This window comes from Channa argus, unplaced genomic scaffold (genome assembly GCF_033026475.1).
Source record: "Channa argus isolate prfri unplaced genomic scaffold, Channa argus male v1.0 Contig126, whole genome shotgun sequence".
In the NCBI taxonomy this organism is placed as follows: Eukaryota; Metazoa; Chordata; class Actinopteri; order Anabantiformes; family Channidae; genus Channa; species Channa argus.
The window spans coordinates 58,598-67,792 of NW_027125345.1; positions in this window are offsets into that span (position 1 = coordinate 58,598).

The window sequence follows — 9,195 nt, forward strand, 5'->3', positions numbered from 1 at the left end:
ATTTTCAGGCGAAATGAGCTGATTTCTGCGAATTGCAGCAAAATACTGAAAGGAAAGTCGGTTTGCCTTCATATTTGACACAGAACAACTCAGTTCAGCATGGAAATATCATTGCAACAGCTTTTATTTAGCCAGTAATCAAGAGTGTAAGTTTTTATGCGCTTAAAAGCATTTTCAGGACAAATGAGCTGATTTCTGCGAATTGCAGCAAAATACTGAAAGCAAAGTGGGATTGCCTTCATATTTTACCCAGAACAACTCAGTTCAGCATGGAAATATCATTGCAACAGCTTTTATTTAGCCAGAAATCAAGAGTGTAAGTTTTTATGCGCTTAAAAGCATTTTCAGGCCGAATGGGCAAAAATGTTTGTTTCTGCCAATTGCAGCAAAATACTGAAAGGAAAGTGGGTTTGCCTTCATATTTGACCCAGAACAACTCAGTTCAGCATGGAAATATCATTGCAACAGCTTTTATTTAGCCAGAAATCAAGAGTGTAAGTTTTTATGCGCTTAAAAGCATTTTCAGGCCGAATGAGCAAATATGCTTGTTTCTGCCAATTGCAGCAAAATACTAAAAGGAAAGTGGGTTTGCCTTCATATTTGACCAAGAACAACTCAGTTCAGCATGGAAATATCATTGCAACAGCTTTTATTTAGCCAGAAATCAAGATTGTAAGTTTTTATGCGCTTAAAAGCATTTTCAGGCCGAATGAGCAAATATGCTTGTTTCTGCCAATTGCAGCAAAATACTGAAAGGAAAGTGGGTTTGCCTTCATATTTGACCCAGAACAACTCAGTTCAGCATGGAAATATCATTGCAACAGCTTTTATTTAGCCAGAAATCAAGAGTGTAAGTTTTTATGCGCTTAAAAGCATTTTCAGGCGAAATGAGCTGATTTCTGCTTATTGCAGCAAAATACTGAAAGGAAAGTGGGTTTGCCTTCATATTTGACCCAGAACAACTCAGTTCAGCATGGAAATATCATTGCAACAGCTTTTATTTAGCCAGAAATCAAGAGTGTAAGTTTTTATGCGCTTAAAAGCATTTTCAGGCGAAATGAGCTGATTTCTGCTTATTGCAGCAAAATACTGAAAGGAAAGTGGGTTTGCCTTCATATTTGACCCAGAACAACTCAGTTCAGCATGGAAATATCATTGCAACAGCTTTTATTTAGCCAGAAATCAAGAGTGTATGTTTTTATGCGCTTAAAAGCATTTTCAGGCCGAATGAGCAAATATGCTTGTTTCTGCCAATTGCAGCAAAATACTGAAAGGAAAGTGGGTTTGCCTTCATATTTGACCAAGAACAGCTCAGTTCAGCATGGAAATATCATTGCAACAGCTTTTATTTAGCCAGAAATCAAGAGTTTACGTTTTTATTCGTTTAAAGCATTTTCAGGCCAAATCAGCTAATTTCGGCCAATTGCAGCAAAATACTGAAAGGAAAGTGGGTTTGCCTTCATATTTGACCCAGAACAACTCAGTTCAGCATGGAAATATCATTGCAACAGCTTTTGTTTAGCCAGAAATCTAGAGTGTAAGTTTTTATGCGCTTAAAAGCATTTTCAGGCCGAATGAGCAAATATGCTTGTTTCTGCCAATTGCAGCAAAATACTGAAAGGAAAGTGGGTTTGCCTTCATAGTTGACCCAGAACAACTCAGTTCAGCATGGAAATATCATTGCAACAGCTTTTATTTAGCCAGAAATCAATAGTGTAAGTTTTTATGCGCTTAAAAGCATTTTCAGGCCGAATGAGCAAATATGCTTGTTTCTGCCAATTGCAGCAAAATACTGAAAGGAAAGTGGGTTTGCCTTCATATTTGACCCAGAACAACTCAGTTCAGCATGGAAATATCATTGCAACAGCTTTTATTTAGCCAGAAATCAAGAGTGGAAGTTTTTATGCGCTTAAAACCATTTTCAGGCCGAATGAGCTGATTTCTGCCAATTGTAGCAAAATACTGAAAGGAAAGTGGGTTTGCCTTCATATTTGACCCAGAACAACTCAGTTCAGCATTTAAATATCATTGCAACAGCTTTTATTTAGCCAGCAATCAAGAGTGTAAGTTTTTATGCGCTTAAAAGCATTTTCAGGCCGAATGAGCTGATTTCTGCCAATTGAAGGAAAATACTGAAAGGAAAGTGGGTTTGCCTTCATATTTGACCATGAACAACTCAGTTTAGCATGGAAATATCATTGCAACAGCTTTCATTTAGCCAGTAATCAAGAGTGTAAGTTTTTATGCGCTTAAAAGCATTTTCAGGCCAAATGAGCTGATTTCGGCGAATTGCAGCAAAATACTGAAAGCAAAGTGGGTTTGCCTTCATATTTGACCCAGAACAACTCAGTTCAGCATGGAAATATCATTGCAACAGCTTTTATTTAGCCAGTAATCAAGAGTGTAAGTTTTTATGCGCTTAAAAGCATTTTCAGGCCAAATGAGCAAATATGCTTGTTTCTGCCAATTGCAGCAAAATACTGAAAGGAAAGTGGGTTTGCCTTCATATTTGACCCAGAACAACTCAGTTCAGCATGGAAATATCATTGCAACAGCTTTTATTTAGCCAGAAATCAAGAGTGTAAGTTTTTATGCGCTTAAAAGTATTTTCAGGCCGAATGAGCTGATTTCTGCCTATTGCAGCAAAATACTAAAAGGAAAGTGGGTTTGCCTTCATATTTGACCCAGAACAACTCAGTCCAGTATGGAAATATAATTGCAACAGCTTTCCTTTAGCCAGAAATCAAGAGTGTAAGTTTTTATGCGCTTAAAAGCATTTTCAGGCCGAATGAGCAAATATGCTTGTTTCTGCCAATTGCAGCAAAATACTGAAAGGAAAGTGGGTTTGCCTTCATATTTGACCCAGAACAACTCAGTTCAGCATGGAAATATCATTGCAACAGCTTATATTTAGCCAGAAATCAAGAGTGTAAGTTTTTATGCGCTTAAAAACATTTTCAGGCCAAATGAGCTGATTTCTGCCTATTGCAGCAAAATACTGAAAGGAAAGTGGGTTTGCCTTCATATTTGACCCAGAACAACTCAGTTCAGCATGGAAATATCATTGCAACAGCTTTTATTTAGCCAGAAATCAAGAGTGTAAGTTTTTATGCGCTTAAAAGCATTTTCAGGCCGAATGAGCACATATGCTTGTTTCTGCCAATTGCAGCAAAATACTGAAAGGAAAGTGGGTTTGCCTTCATATTTGACCCAGAACAACTCAGTTCAGCATGGAAATATCATTGCAACAGCTTTTATTTAGCCAGAAATCAAGAGTGTAAGTTTTTATGCGCTTAAAAGCATTTTCAGGCCGAATGAGCAAATATGCTTGTTTCTGCCAATTGCAGCAAAATACTGAAAGCAAAGTGGGTTTGCCTTCATATTTGACCCAGAACAACTCAGTTCAGCATGGAAGTATCATTGCAACAGCTTTTATTTAGCCAGAAATCAAGAGTGTAAGTTTTTATGCGCTTAAAAGCATTTTCAGGCCGAAAGGGCAAAAATGTTTGTTTCTGCCAATTGCAGCAAATACTGAAAGGAAAGTGGGTTTGCCTTCATATTTGACCCAGAACAACTCAGTTCAGCATGGAAATATCATTGCAACAGCTTTTATTTAGCCAGAAATCAAGAGTGTAAGTTTTTATGTGCTTAAAAGCATTTTCAGGACGAATGAGCAAATATGCTTGTTTCTGCCAATTGCAGCAAAATACTGAAAGGAAAGTGGGTTTGCCTTCATATTTGACCCAGAACAACTCAGTTCAGCATGGAAATATCATTGCAACAGCTTTTATTTAGCCAGAAATCAAGAGTGTAAGTTTTTATGCGCTTAAAAGCATTTTCAGGCCGAATGAGCAAATATGCTTGTTTCTGCCAATTGCAGCAAAATACTGAAAGGAAAGTGGGTTTGCCTTCATATTTGACCCAGAACAACTCAGTTCAGCATGGAAATATCATTGCAACAGCTTTTATTTAGCCAGAAATCAAGAGTGTAAGTTTTTATGCGCTTAAAAGCATTTTCAGGCGAAAGGAGCTGATTTCTGCTCATTGCAGCAAAATACTGACAGGAAAGTGGGTTTGCCTTCATATTTGACCCAGAACAACTCAGTTCAGCATGGAAATATCATTGCAACAGCTTTTATTTAGCCAGAAATCAAGAGTGTAAGTGTTTATGCGCTTAAAAGCATTTTCAGGCGAAATGAGCTGATTTCTGCGAATTGCAGCAAAATACTGAAAGGAAAGTCGGTTTGCCTTCATATTTGACACAGAACAACTCAGTTCAGCATGGAAATATCATTGCAACAGCTTTTATTTAGCCAGTAATCAAGAGTGTAAGTTTTTATGCGCTTAAAAGCATTTTCAGGCCAAATGAGCAAATATGCTTGTTTCTGCCAATTGCAGCAAAATACTGAAAGGAAAGTGGGTTTGCCTTCATATTTGACCCAGAACAACTCAGTTCAGCATGGAAATATCATTGCAACAGCTTTTATTTAGCCAGAAATCAAGAGTGTAAGTTTTTATGCGCTTAAAAGCATTTTCAGGACAAATGAGCTGATTTCTGCGAATTGCAGCAAAATACTGAAAGCAAAGTGGGATTGCCTTCATATTTTACCCAGAACAACTCAGTTCAGCATGGAAATATCATTGCAACAGCTTTTATTTAGCCAGAAATCAAGAGTGTAAGTTTTTATGCGCTTAAAAGCATTTTCAGGCGAAATGAGCTGATATCTGCTTATTGCAGCAAAATACTGAAAGGAAAGTGGGTTTGCCTTCATATTTGACCCAGAACAACTCAGTTCAGCATGGAAATATCATTGCAACAGCTTTTATTTAGCCAGAAATCAAGAGTGTAAGTTTTTATGCGCTTAAAAGCATTTTCAGGCCGAATGAGCAAATATGGTTGTTTCTGCCAATTGCAGCAAAATACTGAAAGGAAAGTGGGTTTGCCTTCATATTTGACCCAGAACAACTCAGTTCAGCATGAAAATATCATTGCAACAGCTTTTATTTAGCCAGAAATCAAGAGTGTAAGTTTTTATGCGCTTAAAAGCATTTTCAGGCGAAAGGAGCTGATTTCTGCTCATTGCAGCAAAATACTGACAGGAAAGTGGGTTTGCCTTCATATTTGACCCAGAACAACTCAGTTCAGCATGGAAGTATCATTGCAACAGCTTTTATTTAGCCAGAAATCAAGAGTGTAAGTTTTTATGCGCTTAAAAGCATTTTCAGGCCGAAAGGGCAAAACTGTTTGTTTCTGCCAATTGCAGCAAAATACTGAAAGGAAAGTGGGTTTGCCTTCATATTTGACCCAGAACAACTCAGTTCAGCATGGAAATATCATTGCAACAGCTTTTATTTAGTCAGAAATCAAGAGTGTAAGTTTTTATGCGCTTAAAAGCATTTTCAGGCCGAATGAGCAAATATGCTTGTTTCTGCCAATTGCAGCAAAATACTGAAAGGAAAGTGGGTTTGCCTTCATATTTGACCCAGAACAACTCAGTTCAGCATGGAAATATCATTGCAACAGCTTTTATTTAGCCAGAAATCAATAGTGTAAGTTTTTATGCGCTTAAAAGCATTTTCAGGCCGAATGAGCAAATATGCTTGTTTCTGCCAATTGCAGCAAAATACTGAAAGGAAAGTGGGTTTGCCTTCATATTTGACCATGAACAACTCAGTTTAGCATGGAAATATCATTGCAACAGCTTTTATTTAGCCAGAAATCAAGAGTGTAAGTTTTTATTCGCTTAAAAGCATTTTCAGGCCAAATGAGCTGATTTCTGCGAATTGCAGCAAAATACTGAAAGGAAAGTGGGTTTGCCTTCATATTTGACCCAGAACAACTCAGTTCAGCATGGAAGTATCATTGCAACAGCTTTTATTTAGCCAGAAATCAAGAGTGTAAGTTTTTATGCGCTTAAAAGCATTTTCAGGCCGAATGAGCAAGTATGCTTGTTTCTGCCAACTGCAGCAAAATACTGAAAGGAAAGTGGGTTTGCCTTCATATTTGACCCAGAACAACTCAGTTCAGCATGGAAATATCATTGCAACAGCTTTTATTTAGCCAGAAATCAAGAGTGTAAGTTTTTATGCGCTTAAAAGCATTTTCAGGCCGAATGAGCAAATATGCTTGTTTCTGCCAATTGCAGCAAAATACTGAAAGGAAAGTGGGTTTGCCTTCATATTTGACCCAGAACAACTTAGTTCAGCATGGAAATATCATTGCAACAGCTTTTATTTAGCCAGAAATCAAGAGTGTAAGTTTTTATGCGCTTAAAAGCATTTTCAGGCGAAAGGAGCTGATTTCTGCTCATTGCAGCAAAATACTGACAGGAAAGTGGGTTTGCCTTCATATTTGACCCAGAACAACTCAGTTCAGCATGGAAATATCATTGCAACAGCTTTTATTTAGCCAGAAATCAAGAGTGTAAGTGTTTATGCGCTTAAAAGCATTTTCAGGCGAAATGAGCTGATTTCTGCGAATTGCAGCAAAATACTGAAAGGAAAGTCGGTTTGCCTTCATATTTGACACAGAACAACTCAGTTCAGCATGGAAATATCATTGCAACAGCTTTTATTTAGCCAGTAATCAAGAGTGTAAGTTTTTATGCGCTTAAAAGCATTTTCAGGCCAAAAGAGCAAATATGCTTGTTTCTGCCAATTGCAGCAAAATACTGAAAGGAAAGTGGGTTAGCCTTCATATTTGACCCAGAACAACTCAGTTCAGCATGGAAATATCATTGCAACAGCTTTTATTTAGCCAGAAATCAAGAGTGTAAGTTTTTATGCGCTTAAAAGCATTTTCAGGACAAATGAGCTGATTTCTGCGAATTGCAGCAAAATACTGAAAGCAAAGTGGGATTGCCTTCATATTTTACCCAGAACAACTCAGTTCAGCATGGAAATATCATTGCAACAGCTTTTATTTAGCCAGAAATCAAGAGTGTAAGTTTTTATGCGCTTAAAAGCATTTTCAGGCCGCATGAGCAAATATGCTTGTTTCTGCCAATTGCAACAAAATACTGAAAGGAAAGTGGGTTTGCCTTCATATTTGACCCAGAACAACTCAGTTCAGCATGGAAATATCATTGCAACAGCTTTTATTTAGCCAGAAATCAAGAGTTTACGTTTTTATTCGTTTAAAGCATTTTCAGGCCAAATCAGCTAATTTCGGCCAATTGCAGCAAAATACTGAAAGGAAAGTGGGTTTGCCTTCATATTTGACCCAGAACAACTCAGTTCAGCATGGAAATATCATTGCAACAGCTTTTGTTTAGCCAGAAATCTAGAGTGTAAGTTTTTATGCGCTTAAAAGCATTTTCAGGCCGAATGAGCAAATATGCTTGTTTCTGCCAATTGCAGCAAAATACTGAAAGGAAAGTGGGTTTGCCTTCATATTTGACCCAGAACAACTCAGTTCAGCATGGAAATATCATTGCAACAGCTTTTATTTAGCCAGAAATCAATAGTGTAAGTTTTTATGCGCTTAAAAGCATTTTCAGGCCGAATGAGCAAATATGCTTGTTTCTGCCAATTGCAGCAAAATACTGAAAGGAAAGTGGGTTTGCCTTCATATTTGACCATGAACAACTCAGTTTAGCATGGAAATATCATTGCAACAGCTTTTATTTAGCCAGAAATCAAGAGTGTAAGTTTTTATTCGCTTAAAAGCATTTTCAGGCCAAATGAGCTGATTTCTGCCTATTGCAGCAAAATACTGAAAGGAAAGTGGGTTTGCCTTCATATTTGACCCAGAACAACTCAGTTCAGCATGGAAATATCATTGCAACAGCTTTAATTTAGCCAGAAATCAAGAGTATAAGTTTTTATGCGCTTAAAAGCATTTTCAGGCCGAATGAGCTGATTTCTGCCTATTGCAGCAAAACACTAAAAGGAAAGTGGGTTTGCCTTCATATTTGACCCAGAACAACTCAGTTCAGCATGGAAATATCATTGCAACAGCTTTTATTTAGCCAGAAATCAAGAGTTTACGTTTTTATTCGTTTAAAGCATTTTCAGGCCAAATCAGCTAATTTTCAGGGCAATTGCAGCAAAATACTGAAAGGAAAGTGGGTTTGCCTTCATATTTGACCCAGAACAACTCAGTTCAGCATGGAAATATCATTGCAACAGATTTTGTTTAGCCAGAAATCTAGAGTGTAAGTTTTTATGCGCTTAAAAGCATTTTCAGGCCGAATGAGCAAATATGCTTGTTTCTGCCAATTGCAGCAAAATACTGAAAGGAAAGTGGGTTTGCCTTCATATTTGACCCAGAACAACTCAGTTCAGCATGGAAATATCATTGCAACAGCTTTTATTTAGCCAGAAATCAAGAGTGTAAGTTTTTATTCGCTTAAAAGCATTTTCAGGCCAAATGAGCTGATTTCTGCCAATTGCAGCAAAATACTGAAAGGAAAGTGGGTTTGCCTTCATATTTGACACAGAACAACTCAGTTCAGCATGGAAATATCATTGCAACAGCTTTTATTTAGCCAGAAATCAAAAGTGTAAGTTTTTATGCGCTTAAAAGCATTTTCAGGCCGAATGAGCAAATATGCTTGTTTCTGCCAATTGCAGCAAAATACTGAAAGGAAAGTGGGTTTGCCTTCATATTTGACCCAGAACAACTCAGTTCAGCATGGAAATATCATTGCAACAGCTTTTATGTAGCCAGAAATCAAGAGTGTAAGTTTTTATGCGCTTAAAAGCATTTTCAGGCCGAATGAGCAAATATGCTTGTTTCTGCCAATTGCAGCAAAATACTGAAAGCAAAGTGGGTTTGCCTTCATATTTGACCCAGAACAACTCAGTTCAGCATGGAAATATCATTGCAACAGCTTTTATTTAGCCAGTAATCAAGAGTGTAAGTTTTTATGCGCTTAAAAGCATTTTCAGGCCAAATGAGCTGATTTCTGCGAATTGCAGCAAAATACTGAAAGCAAAGTGGGTTTGCCTTCATATTTGACCCAGAACAACTCAGTTCAGCATGGAAATATCATTGCAACAGCTTTTATGTAGCCAGAAATCAAGAGTGTAAGTTTTTATGCGCTTAAAAGCATTTTCAGGCCGAATGAGCAAATATGCTTGTTTCTGCCAATTGCAGCAAAATACTGAAAGGAAAGTGGGTTTGCCTTCATATTTCACCATGAACAACTCAGTTTAGCATGGAAATATCATTGCAACAGCTTTTATTTAGCC